The sequence below is a fragment of the Phyllobates terribilis genome, unplaced genomic scaffold (assembly GCF_046119375.1).
Source record: "Phyllobates terribilis strain yellow unplaced genomic scaffold, ASM4611937v1 Scaffold_1__5_contigs__length_1240528914, whole genome shotgun sequence".
Classification (NCBI taxonomy): domain Eukaryota; kingdom Metazoa; phylum Chordata; class Amphibia; order Anura; family Dendrobatidae; genus Phyllobates; species Phyllobates terribilis.
In genome coordinates, this window is record NW_027362761.1 from 609,671,919 (window position 1) to 609,695,359 (window position 23,441).

Below are 23,441 nucleotides of genomic sequence, written 5' to 3' on the forward strand. Positions count from 1 at the left end.
TCAGTGCTGAACTGTCTACAGCAGAGTGTATGAGGAGTCGGGAGCAGCGCCATCTAGTGGAGTCAGTGCTGAACTGTCTACAGCAGAATGTATGAGGAGCCAGGAGCAGCGCCATCTAGTGGTGTCAGTGCTGAACTGTCTACAGCAGAATGTATGAGGAGCGGGGAGAAGCGTCATCTAGTGGTGTCAGTGCTGAACTGTCTACAGCAGAATGTATGAGGATCCAGGAGCAGCGCCATCTAGTGGTGTCAGTTCTGAACTGTCTACAGCAGAGTGTATGAGGAGCCGGGAGTATCGCCATCTATTGGTGTCAGTGCTGAACTGTCTACAGCAGAATGTATGAGGAACCAGGAGCAGCGCCATCTAGTGGTGTCAGTGCTGAACTGTCTACAGCAGAGTGTATGAGGAGCCGGGAGCAGCGCCATCTAGTGGTGTCAGTACTGAACTGTCTACAGCAGAATGTATGAGGACCGGGAGAACCACCATCTAGTGGTGTCAGTGCTGAACTGTCTACAGCAGAGTGTATGAGGAGCCAGGAGCAGCGCCATCTAGTGGTGTCAGTGCTGAACTGTCTACAGCAGAGTGTATGCGGAGCCGGGAGCAGCGCCATCTAGTGGTGTCAGTGCTGAACTGTCTACAGCAGAGTGCGTGAGTAGCCAGGAGCAGCGCCATCTAGTGGTGTCAGTGCTGAACTGTCTACAGCAGAGTGCATGAGGAGCCAGGAGCAGCGCCATCTAGTGGTGTCAGTGCTGAACTGTCTACCGCGGAGTGTATGAAGAGCCGGGAGGAGCTCCATCTAGTGGTGTCAGTGCTGAACTGTCTACAGCATAGTGTATGAGGAGCCGGGAGAAGCGCCATCTAGTGGTGTCAGTGCTGAACTGTCTACCGCGGAGTGAATGAGGAGCCGGGAGTAGCGCCATCTAGTGGTGTCAGTGCTGAACTGTCTACAGCAGAGTGTATGAGGAGTCGGGAGCAGCGCCATCTAGTGGAGTCAGTGCTGAACTGTCTACAGCAGAATGTATGAGGAGCCAGGAGCAGCGCCATCTAGTGGTGTCAGTGCTGAACTGTCTACAGCAGAATGTATGAGGAGCCGGGAGCAGCGTCATCTAGTGGTTTCAGTGCTGAACTGTCTACAGCAGAATGTATGAGGAGCCAGGAGCATCGCCATCTAGTTGTGTAAGTGCTGAACTGTCTACAGCAGAATATATGAGGAGCCGGGACCAGCGCCATCTAGTGGTGTCAGTGCTGAAATGTCTACAGCAGAGTGTATGAGGAGCCGGGAGCAGCACCATCTAGTGGTGTCAGTGCTGAACTGTCTACAGCAGAATGTATGAGGAGCCGGGAGCAGCGCAATCTAGTGGTGTCAGTGATGAACTGTCTACAGCAGAGTGTATGAGGAGCCGGGAGCAGCTCCATCTAGTGGTGTCAGTGCTGAACTGTCTACAGCAGAGTGTATGAGGAGCCGGGAGCAGCGCCATCTATTGGTGGCAGTGCTGAACTGTCTACAGCGGAGAGTGTGAGGAGCCGGGAGCAGAGCCATCTAGTGGTGGCAGTGCTGAACTGTCTACAACTGATTGTATGAGGAGCCGGGAGCAGCGCCATCTAGTGGTGTCAGTGCTGAACTGTCTACAGCGGAGAGGGTGAGGAGCCGGGAGCAGCGCCATCTAGTGGTGGCAGTGCTGAACTGTCTACAGCTGAGAGTATGAGGAGCCGGGAGCAGCGCCATCTAGTGGTGTCAGTGCTGAACTGTCTACAGCAGAATGTATGAGGAGCCGGGAGCAGCGTCATCTAGTGGTGTCAGTGCTGAACTGTCCACAGCAGAATGTATGAGGAGCCAGGAGTAGTGCCATCTAGTGGTGTCAGTGCTGAACTGTCTACAGCAGAATGTATGAGGAGCCGGGAGCAGCGCCATCTGGTGGTGTCAGTGCTGAACTGTCTAGAGCAGAGTGTGTGAAGAGCCAGGAGCAGCGCAATCTAGTGGTGTCAATGCTGAACTGTCTAGAGCAGAGTGTGTGAAGAGCCAGGAGCAGCGCCATCTAGTGGTGGCAGTGCTGCACTGTCTACAGCAGAATGTATGAGGAGCCAGGAGCAGCGCCATCTAGTGGTGTCAGTGCTGAACTGTCTACAGCAGAGTGTGTGAGGAGCAAGGAGCAGCGCCATCTAGTGGTGGCAGTGCTGAACTGTCTACAGCAGAATGTATGAGGAGCCAGGAGCAGCGCCATCTAGTGGTGTCAGTGCTGAACTGTCTACAGCAGAATGTATGAGGAGCCGGGAGCAGCGCCATCTAGTGGTGTCAGTGCTGAACTGTCTAGAGCAGAGTGTGTGAAGAGCCAGGAGCAGCGCCATCTAGTGGTGTCAGTGCTGAACTGTCTAGAGCAGAGTGTGTGAAGAGCCAGGAGCAGCGCCATCTAGTGGTGGCAGTGCTGCACTGTCTACAGCAGAATGTATGAGGAGCCAGGAGCAGCGCCATCTAGTGGTGTCAGTGCTGAACTGTCTACAGCAGAGTGTGTGAGGAGCAAGGAGCAGCGCCATCTAGTGGTGTCAGTGCTGAACTGTCTACAGCAGAATGTATGAGGAGCCAGGAGCAGCGCCATCTAGTGGTGTCAGTGCTGAACTGTCTACAGCAGAATGTATGAGGAGCCGGGAGCAGCGCCATCTAGTGGTGACAGTGCTGAATTGTCTACATCAGAATGTATGAGGAGACGGGAGCAGCGCCATCTAGTGGTGTCAGTGCTGAACTGTCTACAGCAGAGTGTATGAGGAGCAGGGAGCAGCGCCATCTAGTGGTGTCAGTGCTGAACTGTCCTACAGCAGAGTGTATGAGGAGCAGGGAGCAGCGCCATCTAGTGGTGGCAGTGCTGAACTGTCTACAGCAGAATATATGAGGAGCCGGGAGCAGCGCCATCTAGTGGTGTCAGTACTGAACTGTCTACAGCAGAGTGTATGAGGAGCCGGGAGCAGCGCCATCTAGTGGTGTCAGTGTTGAACTGTCTACAGCAGAGTGTATGAGGAGCCGGGAGCAGCTCCATCTAGTGGTGTCAGTGCTGAACTGTCTACAGCAGAGTGTATGAGGAGCCAGGAGCAGCGCCATCTAGTGGTGTCAGTGCTGAACTGTCTACCGCGGAGTGTATGAAGAGCCGGGAGCAGCTCCATCTAGTGGTGTCAGTGCTGAACTGTCTTCCGCGGAGTGTATGAGGAGCCGGGAGCAGCGCCATCTAGTGGTGTCAGTGCTGAACTGTCTACCGCGGAGTGTATGAGGAGCCGGGAGCAGCGCCATCTAGTGGTGTCAGTGCTGAACTGTCTACAGCAGAGTGTATGAGGAGCCGGGAGCAGCGCCATCTAGTGGAGTCAGTGCTGAACTGTCTACAGCAGAATGTATGAGGAGCCAGGAGCAGCGCCATCTAGTGGTGTCAGTGCTGGACTGTCTACAGCAGAATGTATGAGGAGCCAGGAGCAGCGCCATCTAGTGGTGTCAGTGCTGAACTGTCTACAGCAGAATGTATGAGGAGCCGGGAGCAGCGCCATCTAGTGGTGGCAGTGCTGAACTGTCTACAGCAGAATGTATGAGGAGCCGGGAGCAGCACCATCTAGTGGTGGAAGTGCTGAACTGTCTATAGTAGAATGTATAAGGAGCCGGGAGGAGCGCCATCTAGTGGTGTAAGTGCTGAACTGTCTACAGCAGAATGTATGAGGAGCCGGGAGCAGCGCCATCTAGTGGTGTCAGTGCTGGACTGTCTACAGCAGAGTGTATGAGGAGCAGGGAGCAGCGCCATCTAGTGGTGCCAGTGCTGAACTGTCTACAGCAGAATGTATGAGGAGCCAGGATCAGCGCCATCTAGTGGTGCTAGTGCTGAATTGTCTACAGCAGAATGAATGAGGAGCCGGGAGCAGCGCCATCTAGTGGTGTCAGTGCTGAACTGTCTACAGCAGAATGTATGAGGAGCCGGGAGCAGCGCCATCTAGTGGTGTCAGTGCTGAACTGTCTTCCGCGGAGTGTATGAGGAGCCAGGAGCAGCGCCATCTAGTGGTGTCAGTGCTGAACTGTCTACAGCAGAGTGTATGAGAAGCCGGTAGTATCGCCATCTATTGGTGTCAGTGCTGAACTGTCTACAGCAAAATGTATGAGGAGCCAGGAGCAGCGCCATCTAGTGGTGTCAGTGCTGAACTGTCTACAGCAGAGTGTATGAGGAGCCGGGAGCAGCGCCATCTAGTGGTGTCAGTGCTGAACTGTCTACAGCAGAATGTATGAGGACCGGGAGAACCACCATCTAGTGGTGTCAGTGCTGAACTGTCTACAGCAGAGTGTATGAGGAGCCAGGAGCAGCGCCATCTAGTGGTGTCAGTGCTGAACTGTCTACAGCAGAATGTATGAGGAGCCAGGAGCAGCGCCATCTAGTGGTGTCAGTGCTGAATTGTCAACAGCAGAATGTATGAGGAGCCGGGAGCAGCGCCATCTAGTCGTGTCAGTGCTGAACTGTCTACAGCAGAGTGTGTGAGGAGCCAGGGGTAGCGCCATCTAGTGGTGCCAGTGCTGAACTGTCTACAGCAGAGTGTATGAGGAGCCGGGAGCAGCGCCATCTAGTGGTGTCAGTGCTGAACTGTCTACAGCAGAATGTATGAGGAGCCGGGAGCAGCGCCATCTAGTGGTGTCAGTGCTGAACTGTCTACAGCAGAGTGTATGAGGAGACGAGAGCAGCACCATCTAGTGGTGTCATTGCTGAACTGTCTACAGCAGAGTGTGTGAGGAGCCAGGAGCAGCGCCATCTAGTGGTGTCAGTGCTGAACTGTCTACAGCAGAATGTATGAGGAGCCGGGAGCAGCACCATCTAGTGGTGTCAGTGCTGAACTGTCTACAGCAGAATGTATGAGGAGCCTGGAGCAGCGCCATCTAGTGGTGTAAGTGCTGAACTGTCTATAGTAGAATGTATGAGGAGCCGGGAGCAGCGCCATCTAGTGGTGTAAGTGCTAAACTGTCTACAGCAGAATGTATGAGGAGCCGGGAGCAGCGCCATCTAGTGGTGTCAGTGCTGGACTGTCTACAGTAGAATGTATGAGGAGCCGGGAGCAGCGCCATCTAGTGGTGTCAGTGCTGAACTGTCCACAGCAGAATGTATGAGGAGCTGGAGCAGCGCCATCTAGTGGTGTCAGTGCTGAACTGTCTTCCGCGGAGTGTATGAGGAGCCAGGAGTAGCGCCATCTAGTGGTGTCAGTGCTGAACTGTCTACAGCAGAGTGTATGAGGAGCCAGGAGCAGCGCCATCTAGTGGTGTCAGTGCTGAACTGTCTACAGCAGAGTGTATGCGGAGCCGGGAGCAGCGCCATCTAGTGGTGTCAGTGCTGAACTGTCTACAGCAGAGTGCGTGAGTAGCCAGGAGCAGCGCCATCTAGTGGTGTCAGTGCTGAACTGTCTACAGCAGAGTGCATGAGGAGCAAGGAGCAGCGCCATCTAGTGGTGTCAGTGCTGAACTGTCTACCGCGGAGTGTATGAAGAGACGGGAGGAGCTCCATCTAGTGGTGTCAGTGCTGAACTGTCTACAGCATAGTGTATGAGGAGCCGGGAGAAGCGCCATCTAGTGGTGTCAGTGCTGAACTGTCTACCGCGGAGTGTATGAGGAGCCGGGAGTAGCGCCATCTAGTGGTGTCAGTGCTGAACTGTCTACAGCAGAGTGTATGAGGAGTCGGGAGCAGCGCCATCTAGTGGAGTCAGTGCTGAACTGTCTACAGCAGAATGTATGAGGAGCCAGGAGCAGCGCCATCTAGTGGTGTCAGTGCTGAACTGTCTACAGCAGAATGTATGAGGAGCCGGGAGCAGCGTCATCTAGTGGTGTCAGTGCTGAACTGTCTACAGCAGAATGTATGAGGAGCCAGGAGCATCGCCATCTAGTTGTGTCAGTGCTGAACTGTCTACAGCAGAATATATGAGGAGCCGGGAGAAGCGCCATTTAGTGGTGTCAGTGCTGAACTGTCTACCACGGAGTGTATGAGGAGCCGGGAGTAGCGCCATCTAGTGGTGTCAGTGCTGAACTGTCTACAGCAGAGTGTATGAGGAGTCGGGAGCAGCGCCATCTAGTGGAGTCAGTGCTGAACTGTCTACAGCAGAATGTATGAGGAGCCAGGAGCAGCGCCATCTAGTGGTGGCAGTGCTGAACTGTCTACAGCAGAATGTATGAGGAGCCGGGAGAAGCGTCATCTAGTGGTGTCAGTGCTGAACTGTCTACAGCAGAATGTATGAGGAGCCAGGAGCAGCGCCATCTAGTGGTGTCAGTTCTGAACTGTCTACAGCAGAGTGTATGAGGAGCCGGGAGTATCGCCATCTATTGGTGTCAGTGCTGAACTGTCTACAGCAGAATGTATGAGGAACCAGGAGCAGCGTCATCTAGTGGTGTCAGTGCTGAACTGTCTACAGCAGAGTGTATGAGGAGCCGGGAGCAGCGCCATCTAGTGGTGTCAGTACTGAACTGTCTACAGCAGAATGTATGAGGACCGGGAGAACCACCATCTAGTGGTGTCAGTGCTGAACTGTCTACAGCAGAGTGTATGAGGAGCCAGGAGCAGCGCCATCTAGTGGTGTCAGTGCTGAACTGTCTACAGCAGAGTGTATGCGGAGCCGGGAGCAGCGCCATCTAGTGGTGTCAGTGCTGAACTGTCTACAGCAGAGTGCGTGAGTAGCCAGGAGCAGCGCCATCTAGTGGTGTCAGTGCTGAACTGTCTACAGCAGAGTGCATGAGGAGCCAGGAGCAGCGCCATCTAGTGGTGTCAGTGCTGAACTGTCTACCGCGGAGTGTATGAAGAGCCGGGAGGAGCTCCATCTAGTGGTGTCAGTGCTGAACTGTCTACAGCATAGTGTATGAGGAGCCGGGAGAAGCGCCATCTAGTGGTGTCAGTGCTGAACTGTCTACCGCGGAGTGAATGAGGAGCCGGGAGTAGCGCCATCTAGTGGTGTCAGTGCTGAACTGTCTACAGCAGAGTGTATGAGGAGTCGGGAGCAGCGCCATCTAGTGGAGTCAGTGCTGAACTGTCTACAGCAGAATGTATGAGGAGCCAGGAGCAGCGCCATCTAGTGGTGTCAGTGCTGAACTGTCTACAGCAGAATGTATGAGGAGCCGGGAGCAGCGTCATCTAGTGGTTTCAGTGCTGAACTGTCTACAGCAGAATGTATGAGGAGCCAGGAGCATCGCCATCTAGTTGTGTAAGTGCTGAACTGTCTACAGCAGAATATATGAGGAGCCGGGACCAGCGCCATCTAGTGGTGTCAGTGCTGAAATGTCTACAGCAGAGTGTATGAGGAGCCGGGAGCAGCACCATCTAGTGGTGTCAGTGCTGAACTGTCTACAGCAGAATGTATGAGGAGCCGGGAGCAGCGCAATCTAGTGGTGTCAGTGATGAACTGTCTACAGCAGAGTGTATGAGGAGCCGGGAGCAGCTCCATCTAGTGGTGTCAGTGCTGAACTGTCAACAGCAGAGTGTATGAGGAGCCGGGAGCAGCGCCATCTAGTGGTGGCAGTGCTGAACTGTCTACAGCGGAGAGTGTGAGGAGCCGGGAGCAGAGCCATCTAGTGGTGGCAGTGCTGAACTGTCTACAACTGATTGTATGAGGAGCCGGGAGCAGCGCCATCTAGTGGTGTCAGTGCTGAACTGTCTACAGCGGAGAGGGTGAGGAGCCGGGAGCAGCGCCATCTAGTGGTGGCAGTGCTGAACTGTCTACAGCTGAGAGTATGAGGAGCCGGGAGCAGCGCCATCTAGTGGTGTCAGTGCTGAACTGTCTACAGCAGAATGTATGAGGAGCCGGGAGCAGCGTCATCTAGTGGTGTCAGTGCTGAACTGTCTACAGCAGAATGTATGAGGAGCCAGGAGTAGTGCCATCTAGTGGTGTCAGTGCTGAACTGTCTACAGCAGAATGTATGAGGAGCCGGGAGCAGCGCCATCTGGTGGTGTCAGTGCTGAACTGTCTACAGCAGAATGTATGAGGAGCCGGGAGCAGCGCCATCTAGTGGTGTCAATGCTGAACTGTCTAGAGCAGAGTGTGTGAAGAGCCAGGAGCACCGCCATCTAGTGGTGGCAGTGCTGCACTGTCTACAGCAGAATGTATGAGGAGCCAGGAGCAGCGCCATCTAGTGGTGTCAGTGCTGAACTGTCTACAGCAGAGTGTGTGAGGAGCAAGGAGCAGCGCCATCTAGTGGTGTCAGTGCTGAACTGTCTACAGCAGAATGTATGAGGAGCCAGGGGCAGCGCCATCTAGTGGTGTCAGTGCTGAACTGTCTACAGCAGAATGTATGAGGAGCCGGGAGCAGCGCCATCTAGTGGTGTCAGTGCTGAACTGTCTAGAGCAGAGTGTGTGAAGAGCCAGGAGCAGCGCCATCTAGTGGTGTCAGTGCTGAACTGTCTAGAGCAGAGTGTGTGAAGAGCCAGGAGCAGCGCCATCTAGTGGTGGCAGTGCTGCACTGTCTACAGCAGAATGTATGAGGAGCCAGGAGCAGCGCCATCTAGTGGTGTCAGTGCTGAACTGTCTACAGCAGAGTGTGTGAGGAGCAAGGAGCAGCGCCATCTAGTGGTGTCAGTGCTGAACTGTCTACAGCAGAATGTATGAGGAGCCAGGAGCAGCGCCATCTAGTGGTGTCAGTGCTGAACTGTCTACAGCAGAATGTATGAGGAGCCGGGAGCAGCGCCATCTAGTGGTGACAGTGCTGAATTGTCTACATCAGAATGTATGAGGAGACGGGAGCAGCGCCATCTAGTGGTGTCAGTGCTGAACTGTCTACAGCAGAGTGTATGAGGAGCAGGGAGCAGCGCCATCTAGTGGTGTCAGTGCTGAACTGTCCTACAGCAGAGTGTATGAGGAGCAGGGAGCAGCGCCATCTAGTGGTGGCAGTGCTGAACTGTCTACAGCAGAATATATGAGGAGCCGGGAGCAGCGCCATGTAGTGGTGTCAGTACTGAACTGTCTACAGCAGAGTGTATGAGGAGCCGGGAGCAGCGCCATCTAGTGGTGTCAGTGTTGAACTGTCTACAGCAGAGTGTATGAGGAGCCGGGAGCAGCTCCATCTAGTGGTGTCAGTGCTGAACTGTCTACAGCAGAGTGTATGAGGAGCCAGGAGCAGCGCCATCTAGTGGTGTCAGTGCTGAACTGTCTACCGCGGAATGTATGAGGAGCCCGGAGCAGCGCCATCTAGTGGTGTGAGTGCTAAACGGTCTACAGCAGAGTGTATGAGGAGCCGGAAGCAGCGCCATCTAGTGGTGTCAGTGCTGAACTGTCTACAGCAGAATGTATGAGGAGCCAGGAGCAGCGCCATCTAGTGGTGTAAGTGCTGAACTGTCTACAGCAGAGTGTATGAGGAGCCGGGAGCTGCGCCATCTAGTGGTGTCAGTGCTGAACTGTCTACAGCAGAATGTATGAGGAGCCGGGAGCAGCGCCATCTAGTGGTGGAAGTGCTGAACTGTCTACAGCAGAATGTATGAGGAGCCGGGAGCAGCGTCATCTAGTGGTGTCAGTGCTGAACTGTCTACAGCAGAATGTATGAGGAGCCAGGAGCAGCGCCATCTAGTGGTGTCAGTGCTGAACTGTCTAGAACAGAGTGTGTGAAGAGCCAGGAGCAGCGCCATCTTGTGGTGTCAGTGCTGAACTGTCTAGAGCAGAGTGTGTGAAGAGCCAGGAGCAGCGCCATCTAGTGGTGTCAGTGCTGAACTGTCTACAGCAGAATGTATGAGGAGCCAGGAGCAGCACCATCTAGTGGTGTCAGTGCTGAACTGTCTACAGCAGAATGTATGAGGAGCCGGGAGCAGCGCCATCTAGTGGTGTCAGTGATGAACTGTCTACAGCAGAATGTATGAGGAGCCGGGAGCAGCGCCATCTAGTGGTGTCAGTGCTGAACTGTCTACAGCAGAGTGCATGAGGAGCCAGGAGCAGCGCCATCTAGTGGTGTCAGTGCTGAACTGTCTACCGCGGAGTGTATGAGGAGCCGGGAGCAGCGCCATCTAGTGGTGTCAGTGCTGAACTGTCTACAGCAGAGTGTGTGAGGAGCCGGGAGCAGCGCCATCTAGTGGTGTCAGTGCTGAACTGTCTACAGCAGAGTGTATGAGGAGCCAGGAGCAGCGCCATCTAGTTGTGTCAGTGCTGAACTGTCTACCGCAGAGTGTATGAGGAGTCGGGAGCAGCACCATCTAGTGGTGTCAGTGCTGAACTGTCTACAGCAGAGTGTGTGAGGAGCCAGGAGCAGCACCATCTAGTGGTGTCAGTGCTGAACTGTCTACAGCGGAATGTATGAGGAGCCCGGAGCAGCGCCATCTAGTGGTGTGAGTGCTAAACGGTCTACAGCAGAGTGTATGAGGAGCCGGAAGCAGCGCCATCTAGTGGTGTCAGTGCTGAACTGTCTACAGCAGAATGTATGAGGAGCCAGGAGCAGCGCCATCTAGTGGTGTAAGTGCTGAACTGTCTACAGCAGAGTGTATGAGGAGCCGGGAGCTGCGCCATCTAGTGGTGTCAGTGCTGAACTGTCTACAGCAGAATGTATGAGGAGCCGGGAGCAGCGCCATCTAGTGGTGGAAGTGCTGAACTGTCTACAGCAGAATGTATGAGGAGCCGGGAGCAGCGTCATCTAGTGGTGTCAGTGCTGAACTGTCTACAGCAGAATGTATGAGGAGCCAGGAGCAGCGCCATCTAGTGGTGTCAGTGCTGAACTGTCTAGAACAGAGTGTGTGAAGAGCCAGGAGCAGCGCCATCTTGTGGTGTCAGTGCTGAACTGTCTAGAGCAGAGTGTGTGAAGAGCCAGGAGCAGCGCCATCTAGTGGTGTCAGTGCTGAACTGTCTACAGCAGAATGTATGAGGAGCCAGGAGCAGCACCATCTAGTGGTGTCAGTGCTGAACTGTCTACAGCAGAATGTATGAGGAGCCGGGAGCAGCGCCATCTAGTGGTGTCAGTGATGAACTGTCTACAGCAGAATGTATGAGGAGCCGGGAGCAGCGCCATCTAGTGGTGTCAGTGCTGAACTGTCTACAGCAGAGTGCATGAGGAGCCAGGAGCAGCGCCATCTAGTGGTGTCAGTGCTGAACTGTCTACCGCGGAGTGTATGAGGAGCCGGGAGCAGCGCCATCTAGTGGTGTCAGTGCTGAACTGTCTACAGCAGAGTGTGTGAGGAGCCGGGAGCAGCGCCATCTAGTGGTGTCAGTGCTGAACTGTCTACAGCAGAGTGTATGAGGAGCCAGGAGCAGCGCCATCTAGTTGTGTCAGTGCTGAACTGTCTACCGCAGAGTGTATGAGGAGTCGGGAGCAGCACCATCTAGTGGTGTCAGTGCTGAACTGTCTACAGCAGAGTGTGTGAGGAGCCAGGAGCAGCGCCATCTAGTGGTGGCAGTGCTGAACTGTCTACAGCAGAGGGTATGAGGAGCCGGGAGCAGCGCCATCTAGTGGTGGCAGTGCTGAACTGTCTACAGCAGAGAGCATGAGGAGCCAGGAGCACCGCCATCTAGTGGTGTCAGTGCTGAACTGTCTACAGCAGAGTGTATGAGGAGCCGGGAGCAGCGCCATCTAGTGGTGTCAGTGCTGAACTGTCTTCCGTGGAGTGTATGAGGAGCCAGGAGCAGCGCCATCTAGTGGTGTCAGTGCTGAACTGTCTACAGCAGAGTGTATGAGGAGCCGGGAGTAGCGCCATCTAGTGGTGTCAGTGCTGAACTGTCTACAGCAGAATCTATGAGGAGCCAGGAGCAGCGCCATCTAGTGGTGTCAGTGCTGAACTGTCTACAGCAGAGTGTATGAGGAGGCGGGAGCAGCGCCATCTAGTGGTGTCAGTGCTGAACTGTCTACAGCAGAATGTATGAGGACAGGGAGAACCACCATCTAGTGGTGTCAGTGCTGAACTGTCTACAGCAGAGTGTATGAGGAGCCGGGAGCAGCGCCATCTAGTGGTGTCAGTGCTGAACTGTCTACAGCAGAATGTATGAGGACCGGGAGAACCACCATCTAGTGGTGTCAGTGCTGAACTGTCTACAGCAGAGTGTATGAGGAGCCAGGAGCAGCGCCATCTAGTGGTGTCAGTGCTGAACTGTCTACAGCAGAGTGCATGAGGAGCCAGGAGCATCGCCATCTAGTGGTGGCAGTGCTGAACTGTGTACAGCAGAATGTATGAGGAGCCGGGATAACCACCATCTAGTGGTGTCAGTGCTGAACTGTCTACAGCAGAGTGTGTGAGTAGCCGGGAGCAGCGCCATCTAGTGGTGTCAGTGCTGAACTGTCTACCGCGGAGTGTATGAGGAGCCCGGAGCAGCTCCATCTAGTCGTGTCAGTGCTGAACTGTCTACAGCATAGTGAATGAGGAGCCGGGAGCAGCGCCATCTAGTGGTGTCAGTGCTGAACTGTCTACAGCAGAGTGTATGAGGAGCCAGGAGAAGCGCCATCTAGTGGTGTCAGTGCTGAACTGTCTACCGCAGAGTGTATGAGGAGCCGGGAGCAGCGCCATCTAGTGGTGTCAGTGCTGAACTGTCTACAGCAGAGTGTATGAGGAGCCGGGAGCAGCGCCATCTAGTGGTGTCAGTGCTGAATTGTCTACAGCAGAATGTATGAGGAGCCAAGAGCAGCGCCATCTAGTGGTGTCACTGCTGAACTGTCTACAGCAGAATGTATGAGGAGCCGGGAGCAGCGTCATCTAGTGGTGTCAGTGCTGAACTGTCTACAGCAGAGTGTATGAGGAGCCGGGAGCAGCACCATCTAGTGGTGTCAGTGCTGAACTGTCTACAGCAGAGTGTATGAGGAGCCGGGAACAGCGTCATCTAGTGGTGTCAGTGCTGAACTGTCTACAGTATAGTGTATGAGGAGCCAGGAGCAGCGCCATCTAGTGCTGGCAGTGCTGAACTGTCTACAGCAGAGAGTGTGAGGAGCCGGGAGCAGCGCCATCTAGTGGTGTCAGTGCTGAACTGTCTACAGCTGATTGTAGGAGGAGATGGGAGCAGCGCCATCTAGTGGTGTCAGTGCTGAACTGTTTACAGCGGAGAGGGTGAGGAGCCGGGAGCAGCACCATCTAGTGGTGGCAGTGCTGAACTGTCTACAGCTGAGAGTATGAGGAGCCGGGAGCAGCGCCATCTAGTGGTGCCAGTGCTGAACTGTCTACAGCAGAATGTATGAGGAGCCGGGAGCAGCGTCATCTAGTGGTGTCAGTGCTGAACTGTCTACAGCAGAATGTATGAGGAGCCAGGAGCAGCGCCATCTAGTGGTGTCAGTGCTGAACTGTCTACAGCAGAATGTATGAGGAGCCGGGAGCAGCGCCATCTAGTGGTGTCAGTGATGAACTGTCTACAGCAGAATGTATGAGGAGCCGGGAGCAGCGCCATCTAGTGGTGTCAGTGCTGAACTGTCTACAGCAGAGTGCATGAGGAGCCAGGAGCAGCGCCGTCTAGTGGTGTCAGTGCTGAACTGTCTACAGCAGAGTGTATGAGGAGCCGGGAGTAGCGCCATCTAGTGGTGTCAGTGCTGAACTGTCTACAGCAGAATCTATGAGGAGCCAGGAGCAGCGCCATCTAGTGGTGTCAGTGCTGAACTGTCTACAGCAGAGTGTATGAGGAGGCGGGAGCAGCGCCATCTAGTGGTGTCAGTGCTGAACTGTCTACAGCAGAATGTATGAGGACAGGGAGAACCACCATCTAGTGGTGTCAGTGCTGAACTGTCTACAGCAGAGTGTATGAGGAGCCGGGAGCAGCGCCATCTAGTGGTGTCAGTGCTGAACTGTCTACAGCAGAATGTATGAGGACCGGGAGAACCACCATCTAGTGGTGTCAGTGCTGAACTGTCTACAGCAGAGTGTATGAGGAGCCAGGAGCAGCGCCATCTAGTGGTGTCAGTGCTGAACTGTCTACAGCAGAGTGCATGAGGAGCCAGGAGCATCGCCATCTAGTGGTGTCAGTGCTGAACTGTCTACAGCAGAATGTATGAGGAGCCGGGATAACCACCATCTAGTGGTGTCAGTGCTGAACTGTCTACAGCAGAGTGTGTGAGTAGCCGGGAGCAGCGCCATCTAGTGGTGTCAGTGCTGAACTGTCTACCGCGGAGTGTATGAGGAGCCCGGAGCAGCTCCATCTAGTCGTGTCAGTGCTGAACTGTCTACAGCATAGTGAATGAGGAGCCAGGAGCAGCGCCATCTAGTGGTGTCAGTGCTGAACTGTCTACAGCAGAGTGTATGAGGAGCCAGGAGAAGCGCCATCTAGTGGTGTCAGTGCTGAACTGTCTACCGCAGAGTGTATGAGGAGCCGGGAGCAGCGCCATCTAGTGGTGTCAGTGCTGAACTGTCTACAGCAGAGTGTATGAGGAGCCGGGAGCAGCGCCATCTAGTGGTGTCAGTGCTGAATTGTCTACAGCAGAGTGTATGAGGAGCCGGGAGCAGCACCATCTAGTGGTGTCAGTGCTGAACTGTCTACAGCAGAGTGTATGAGGAGCCGGGAACAGCGTCATCTAGTGGTGTCAGTGCTGAACTGTCTACAGTATAGTGTATGAGGAGCCAGGAGCAGCGCCATCTAGTGCTGGCAGTGCTGAACTGTCTACAGCAGAGAGTGTGAGGAGCCGGGAGCAGCGCCATCTAGTGGTGTCAGTGCTGAACTGTCTACAGCTGATTGTAGGAGGAGACGGGAGCAGCGCCATCTAGTGGTGTCAGTGCTGAACTGTTTACAGCGGAGAGGGTGAGGAGCCGGGAGCAGCACCATCTAGTGGTGGCAGTGCTGAACTGTCTACAGCTGAGAGTATGAGGAGCCGGGAGCAGCGCCATCTAGTGGTGCCAGTGCTGAACTGTCTACAGCAGAATGTATGAGGAGCCGGGAGCAGCGTCATCTAGTGGTGTCAGTGCTGAACTGTCTACAGCAGAATGTATGAGGAGCCAGGAGCAGCGCCATCTAGTGGTGTCAGTGCTGAACTGTCTACAGCAGAATGTATGAGGAGCCGGGAGCAGCGCCATCTAGTGGTGTCAGTGATGAACTGTCTACAGCAGAATGTATGAGGAGCCGGGAGCAGCGCCATCTAGTGGTGTCAGTGCTGAACTGTCTACAGCAGAGTGCATGAGGAGCCAGGAGCAGCGCCGTCTAGTGGTGTCAGTGCTGAACTGTCTACCGCGGAGTGTATGAGGAGCCGGGAGCAGCGCCATCTAGTGGTGTCAGTGCTGAACTGTCTACAGCAGAGTGTATGAGGAGCTGGGAGCAGCGCCATCTAGTGGTGTCAGTGCTGAACTGTCTACAGAAGAATGTATGAGGAGCCGGGAGCAGCGCCATCTAGTGGTGTCAGTGCTGAACTGTCTACCGCGGAGTGTATGAGGAGCAGGGAGCAGCGCCATCTAGTGGTGCCAGTGCTGAACTGTCTACAGCAGAATGTATGAGGAGCCTGAAGCAGCGCCATCTAGTGGTGTCAGTGCGGAACTGTCTACAGCAGAATGTATGAGGAGCCGGGAGCAGCGTCATCTAGTGGTGTCAGTGCTGAACTGTCTACAGCAGAGTGTATGAGGAGGCGGGAGCAGCGCCATCTAGTGGTGTCAGTGCTGAACTGTCTACAGCAGAGTGTAGGAGGAGCCGGGAGCAGCGCCATATAGTGGTGTCAGTGTTGAAGTGTCTACAGCGGAGTGTGTGAGGAGCCGGAAGCAGCGCCATCTAGTGGTGGCAGTGCTGAACTGTCTACAGCTGAGAGTATGAGGAGCCGGGAGCAACGCCATCTAGTGTTGTCAGTGCTGAACTGTCTACAGCAGAATGTATGAGGAGCCGGGAGCAGCGCCATCTAGTGGTGTCAGTGCTGAACTGTCTACAGCAGAATGTATGAGGAGCCGGGAGCAGCGTCATCTAGTGGTGTCAGTGCTGAACTGTCTACAGCAGAGTGTGTGAGGAGCCAGGAGCAGCGCCATCTAATGGTGGCAGTGCGGAACTGTCTACAGCAGAATGTATGATGAGCCGGGAGCAGCGTCGTCTAGTGGTGTCAGCGCTGAATTGTCTACAGCAGAATGTATGAGGAGCCGGGAGCAGCGCCATCTAGTGGTGTCAGTGCTGAACTGTCTACAGCAGAATGTATGAGGAGCCAGGAGCAGTGCCATCTAGTGGTGTCTGTGCTGAACTGTCTACAGCAGAAAGTATGAGAAGTCGAGAGCAACGCCATCTAGTGGTGGCAATGCTGAACTGTCTACAGCAGAGTGTATGAGGAGCAGGCAGCAGTGCCATCTAGTGGTGTCAGTGCTGAACTGTCTACAGCAGAATGTATGAGGAGCCGGGAGCAGCGACATCTAGTGGTGCCAGGGCTGAACTGTCTACAGCAGAATGTATGAGGAGCCGCGAGCAGCGCCATCTAGTGGTGTCAGTGCTGAACTGTCTACAGCAGAGTGTATGAGGAGCCGGGAGCAGCGCCATCTAGTGGTGTCAGTGCTGAACTGTCTACAGCAGAGTGCATGAGGAGTCGGGAGCAGCGCCATCTAGTGGTGTCAGTGCTGAACTCTCTACAGAAGAATGTATGAGGAGCCGGAAGCAGCGCCATCTAGTGGTGTCAGTGCTGAACTGTCTACAGCAGAGTGTATGAGGAGCCGGGAGCAGCGCCATCTAGTGGTGTCAGTGCTGAACTGTCTACAGCTGAGAGTATGAGGAGCCGGGAGCAACGCCATCTAGTGTTGTCAGTGCTGAACTGTCTACAGCAGAATGTATGAGGAGCCGGGAGCAGCGCCATCTAGTGGTGTCAGTGCTGAACTGTCTACAGCAGAATGTATGAGGAGCCGGGAGCAGCGTCATCTAGTGGTGTCAGTGCTGAACTGTCTACAGCAGAGTGTGTGAGGAGCCAGGAGCAGCGCCATCTAATGGTGGCAGTGCGGAACTGTCTACAGCAGAATGTATGATGAGCCGGGAGCAGCGTCGTCTAGTGGTGTCAGCGCTGAATTGTCTACAGCAGAATGTATGAGGAGCCGGGAGCAGCGCCATCTAGTGGTGTCAGTGCTGAACTGTCTACAGCAGAATGTATGAGGAGCCAGGAGCAGTGCCATCTAGTGGTGTCTGTGCTGAACTGTCTACAGCAGAAAGTATGAGAAGTCGAGAGCAACGCCATCTAGTGGTGGCAATGCTGAACTGTCTACAGCAGAGTGTATGAGGAGCAGGCAGCAGTGCCATCTAGTGGTGTCAGTGCTGAACTGTCTACAGCAGAATGTATGAGGAGCCGGGAGCAGCGACATCTAGTGGTGCCAGGGCTGAACTGTCTACAGCAGAATGTATGAGGAGCCGCGAGCAGCGCCATCTAGTGGTGTCAGTGCTGAACTGTCTACAGCAGAGTGTATGAGGAGCCGGGAGCAGCGCCATCTAGTGGTGTCAGTGCTGAACTGTCTACAGCAGAGTGCATGAGGAGTCGGGAGCAGCGCCATCTAGTGGTGTCAGTGCTGAACTCTCTACAGAAGAATGTATGAGGAGCCGGAAGCAGCGCCATCTAGTGGTGTCAGTGCTGAACTGTCTACAGCAGAGTGTATGAGGAGCCGGGAGCAGCGCCATCTAGTGGTGTCAGTGCTGAACTGTCTACAGCAGAGTGTCTGAGGAGCCGGGAACAGCGTCATCTAGTGGTGTCAGTGCTGAACTGTCTACAGTATAGTGTATGAGGAGCCGGGAGCAGCGCCATCTAGTGCTGGCAGTGCTGAACTGTCTACAGCGGAGAGTGTGAGGAGCCGGGAGCAGCGCCATCTAGTGGTGTCAGTGCTGAACTGTCTACAGCTGATTGTAGGAGGAGACGGGAGCAGCACCATCTAGTGGTGGCAGTGCTGAACTGTCTACAGCTGAGAGTATGAGGAGACGGGAGCAGCGCCATCTAGTGGTGTCAGTGCTGAACTGTCTACAGCAGAATGTATGAGGAGCCGGGAGCAGCGTCATCTAGTGGTGTCAGTGCTGAACTGTCTACAGCAGAATGTATGAGGAGCCAGGAGCAGCGCCATCTAGTGGTGTCAGTGCTGAACTGTCTAGAGCAGAGTGTGTGAAGAGCCAGGAGTAGCGCCATCTTGTGGTGTCAGTGCTGAACTGTCTAGAGCAGAGTGTGTGAAGAGCCAGGAGCAGCGCCATCTAGTGGTGTCAGTGCTGAACTGTCTACAGCAGAATGTATGAGGAGCCAGGAGCAGCGCCATCTAGTGGTGTCAGTGCTGAACTGTCTACAGCAGAATGTATGAGGAGCCGGGAGCAGCGCCATCTAGTGGTGTCAGTGATGAACTGTCTACAGCAGAATGTATGAGGAGCCGGGAGCAGCGCCATCTAGTGGTGTCAGTGCTGAACTGTCTACCGCGGAGTGTATGAGGAGCCGGGAGCAGCGCCATCTAGTGGTGTCAGTGGTGAACTGTCTACAGCAGAGTGTGTGAGGAGCCGGGAGCAGCGCCATCTAGTGGTGTCAGTGCTGAACTGTCTACAGCAGAGTGTATGAGGAGCCAGGAGAAGCGCCATCTAGTGGTGGCAGTGCTGAACTGTCTACAGCTGAATGTATGAGGAGCCGGGAGCAGCGCCATCTAGTGATGTCAGTGCTGAACTGTCTACAGCAGAGTGTATGAGGAGCCGGGAGCAGCGCCATCTAGTGGTGGCAGTGCTGAACTGTCTACAGCAGAGTGCATGAGGAGCCAGGAGCACCGCCATCTAGTGGTGTCAGTGCTGAACTGTCTACAGCAGAGTGTATGAGGAGCCGGGAGCAGCGCCATCTAGTGGTGTCAGTGCTGAACTGTCTTCCGTGGAGTGTATGAGGAGCCAGAAGCAGCGCCATCTAGTGGTGGCAGTGCTGAACTGTCTACAGCAGAGTGTATGAGGAGCCGGGAGTAGCGCCATCTAGTGGTGTCAGTGCTGAACTGTCTACAGCAGAATGTATGAGGAGCCAGGAGCAGCGCCATCTAGTGGTGTCAGTGCTGAACTGTCTACAGCAGAGTGTATGAGGAGGCGGGAGCAGCGCCATCTAGTGGTGTCAGTGCTGAACTGTCTACAGCAGAATGTATGAGGACAGGGAGAACCACCATCTAGTGGTGTCAGTGTTGAACTGTCTACAGCAGAGTGTATGAGGAGCCGGGAGCAGCGCCATCTAGTGGTGACAGTGCTGAACTGTCTACAGCAGAATGTATGAGGACCGGGAGAACCACCATCTAGTGGTGTTAGTGCTGAACTATCTACAGCAGAGTGTATGAGGAGCCAGGAGCAGCGCCATCTAGTGGTGTCAGTGCTGAACTGTCTACAGCAGAGTGCATGAGGAGCCAGGAGCATCGCCATCTAGTGGTGTCAGTGCTGAACTGTCTACAGCAGAATGTATGAGGAGCCGGGATAACCACCATCTAGTGGTGTCAGTGCTGAACTGTCTACAGCAGAGTGTGTGAGTAGCCGGGAGCAGCGCCATCTAGTGGTGTCAGTGCTGAACTGTCTACAGCATAGTGAATGAGGAGCCGGGAGCAGCGCCATCTAGTGGTGGCAGTGCTGAACTGTCTACCGCGGAGTGTATGAGGAGCCGGGAGCAGCTCCATCTAGTCGTGTCAGTGCTGAACTGTCTACAGCATAGTGAATGAGGAGCCGGGAGCAGCGCCATCTAGTGGTGTCAGTGCTGAACTGTCTACAGCAGAGTGTATGAGGAGCCAGGAGAAGCGCCATCTAGTGGTGTCAGTGCTGAACTGTCTACCGCAGAGTGTATGAGGAGCTGGGAGCAGCGCCATCTAGTGGTGTCAGTGCTGAACTGTCTACAGCAGAGTGTATGAGGAGCCGGGAGCAGCGCCATCTAGTGGTGTCAGTGCTGAATTGTCTACAGCAGAATGTATGAGGAGCCAGGAGCAGCGCCATCTAGTGGTGTCACTGCTGAACTGTCTACAGCAGAATGTATGAGGAGCCGGGAGCAGCGTCATCTAGTGGTGTCAGTGCTGAACTGTCTACAGCAGAGTGTATGAGGAGCCGGGAGCAGCACCATCTAGTGGTGTCAGTGCTGAACTGTCTACAGCGGAATGTATGAGGAGCCGGGAGCAGCGCCATCTAGTGGTGTGAGTGCTAAACTGTCTACAGCAGAGTGTATGAGGAGCCGGAAGCAGCGCCATCTAGTGGTGTCAGTGCTGAACTGTCTACAGCAGAATGTATAAGGAGCCAGGAGCAGCGCCATCTAGTGGTGTAAGTGCTGAACTGTCTACAGCAGAGTGTATGAGGAGCCGGGAGCTGCGCCATCTAGTGGTGTCAGTGCTGTACTGTCTACAGCAGAGTGTATGAGGAGCCGGGAGCAGCGCCATCTAGTGGCGTCAGTGCTGAACTGTCTACAGCAGAATGTATGAGGAGCCGGGAGCAGCACCATCTAGTGGTGTCAGTGCTGAACTGTCTACAGCAGAATGTATGAGGAGCCGGGAGCAGCGCCATCTAGTGGTGTCAGTGCTGAACTGTCTACAGCAGAATGTATGAGGAGCCAGGAGCAGCGCCATCTAGTGGTGTAAATGCTGAACTGTATACAGCAGAGTGTATGAGTCGGGAGCAGCGCCATCTAGTGGTGTCAGTGCTGAACTGTCTACAGCAGAGTGTTTGAGGAGCCGGGAGCAGCGCCATCTAGTGGTGTCAGTGCTGAACTGTCTACAGCAGAATGTATGAGGAGCCGGGAGCAGCGCCATCTAGTGGTGTCAGTGCTGAACTGTCTACCGCGGAGTGTATGAGGAGCAGGGAGCAGCGCCATCTAGTGGTGCCAGTGCTGAACTGTCTACAGCAGAGTGTATGAGGAGCCGGGAGCAGCTCCATCTAGTGGTGTCAGTGCTGAACTGTCTACAGCAGAATGTATGAGGAGCCTGGAGCAGTGCCATCTAGTGGTGTCAGTGCTGAACTGTCTACAGGAGATTGTATGCGGAATGGGAGCAGCGCCATCTAGTGGTGTCAGTGCTGAACTGTCTTACAGCAGAATGTATGAGGAGCCGGGAGCAGCGCCATCTAGTGGTGTCAGTGCGGAACTGTCTACAGCAGAATGTATGATGAGCCGGAAGCAGCGCCATCTAGTGGTGGCAGTGCTGAACTGTCTACAGCAGAGTGCATGAGGAGCCAGGAGCACCGCCATCTAGTGGTGTCAGTGCTGAACTGTCTACAGCAGAGTGTATGAGGAGCCGGGAGCAGTGCCATCTAGTGGTGTCAGTGCTGAACTGTCTTCCGTGGAGTGTATGAGGAGCCAGAAGCAGCGCCATCTAGTGGTGGCAGTGCTGAACTGTCTACAGCAGAGTGTATGAGGAGCCGGGAGTAGCGCCATCTAGTGGTGTCAGTGCTGAACTGTCTACAGCAGAATGTATGAGGAGCCAGGAGCAGCGCCATCTAGTGGTGTCAGTGCTGAACTGTCTACAGCAGAGTGTATGAGGAGGCGGGAGCAGCGCCATCTAGTGGTGTCAGTGCTGAACTGTCTACAGCAGAATGTATGAGGACAGGGAGAACCACCATCTAGTGGTGTCAGTGTTGAACTGTCTACAGCAGAGTGTATGAGGAGCCGGGAGCAGCGCCATCTAGTGGTGACAGTGCTGAACTGTCTACAGCAGAATGTATGAGAAGCGGGAGAACCACCATCTAGTGGTGTTAGTGCTGAACTATCTACAGCAGAGTGTATGAGGAGCCAGGAGCAGCGCCATCTAGTGGTGTCAGTGCTGAACTGTCTACAGCAGAGTGCATGAGGAGCCAGGAGCATCGCCATCTAGTGGTGTCAGTGCTGAACTGTCTACAGCAGAATGTATGAGGAGCCGGGATAACCACCATCTAGTGGTGTCAGTGCTGAACTGTCTACAGCAGAGTGTGTGAGTAGCCGGGAGCAGCGCCATCTAGTGGTGTCAGTGCTGAACTGTCTACAGCATAGTGAATGAGGAGTCGGGAGCAGCGCCATCTAGTGGTGTCAGTGCTGAACTGTCTACCTCGGAGTGTATGAGGAGCCGGGAGCAGCTCCATCTAGTCGTGTCAGTGCTGAACTGTCTACAGCATAGTGAATGAGGAGCCGGGAGCAGCGCCATCTAGTGGTGTCAGTGCTGAACTGTCTACAGCAGAGTGTATGAGGAGCCAGGAGAAGCGCCATCTAGTGGTGTCAGTGCTGAACTGTCTACCGCAGAGTGTATGAGGAGCTGGGAGCAGCGCCATCTAGTGGTGTCAGTGCTGAACTGTCTACAGCAGAGTGTATGAGGAGCCGGGAGCAGCGCCATCTAGTGGTGTCAGTGCTGAATTGTCTACAGCAGAATGTATGAGGAGCCAGGAGCAGCGCCATCTAGTGGTGTCACTGCTGAACTGTCTACAGCAGAATGTATGATGAGCCGGGAGCAGCGTCATCTAGTGGTGTCAGTGCTGAACTGTCTACAGCGGAATGTATGAGGAGCCGGGAGCAGCGCCATCTAGTGGTGTGAGTGCTAAACTGTCTACAGCAGAGTGTATGAGGAGCCGGAAGCAGCGCCATCTAGTGGTGTCAGTGCTGAACTGTCTACAGCAGAATGTATGAGGAGCCAGGAGCAGCGCCATCTAGTGGTGTAAGTGCTGAACTGTCTACAGCAGAGTGTATGAGGAGCCGGGAGCTGCGCCATCTAGTGGTGTCAGTGCTGTACTGTCTACAGCAGAGTGTATGAGGAGCCGGGAGCAGCGCCATCTAGTGGCGCCAGTGCTGAACTGTCTACAGCAGAATGTATGAGGAGCCGGGAGCAGCACCATCTAGTGGTGTCAGTGCTGAACTGTCTACAGCAGAATGTATGAGGAGCCGGGAGCAGCGCCATCTAGTGGTGTCAGTGCTGAACTGTCTACAGCAGAATGTATGAGGAGCCAGGAGCAGCGCCATCTTGTGGTGGAAATGCTGAACTGTATACAGCAGAGTGTATGATGAGTCGGGAGCAGCGCCATCTAGTGGTGTCAGTGCTGAACTGTCTACAGCAGAGTGTATGAGGAGCCGGGAGCAGCGCCATCTAGTGGTGTCAGTGCTGAACTGTCTACAGCAGAATGTATGAGGAGCCGGGAGCAGCGCCATCTAGTGGTGTCAGTGCTGAACTGTCTACCGCGGAGTGTATGAGGAGCAGGGAGCAGCGCCATCTAGTGGTGCCAGTGCTGAACTGTCTACAGCAGAGTGTATGAGGAGCCGGGAGCAGCTCCATCTAGTGGTGTCAGTGCTGAACTGTCTACAGCAGAATGTATGAGGAGCCTGGAGCAGTGCCATCTAGTGGTGCCAGTGCTGAACTGTCTACAGTAGATTGTATGCGGAACGGGAGCAGCGCCATCTAGTGGTGTCAGTGCTGAACTGTCTTACAGCAGAATGTATGAGGAGCCGGGAGCAGCGCCATCTAGTGGTGTCAGTGCGGAACTGTCTACAGCAGAATGTATGATGAGCCGGGAGCAGCGTCATCTAGTGGTGTCAGTGCTGAACTGTCTACAGCAGAGTGTATGAGGAGGCGGGAGCAGCGCAATCTAGTGGTGTCAGTGCTGAACTGTCTACAGCAGAGTGTAGGAGGAGCCGGGAGCAGCGCCATATAGTGGTGTCAGTGTTGAAGTGTCTA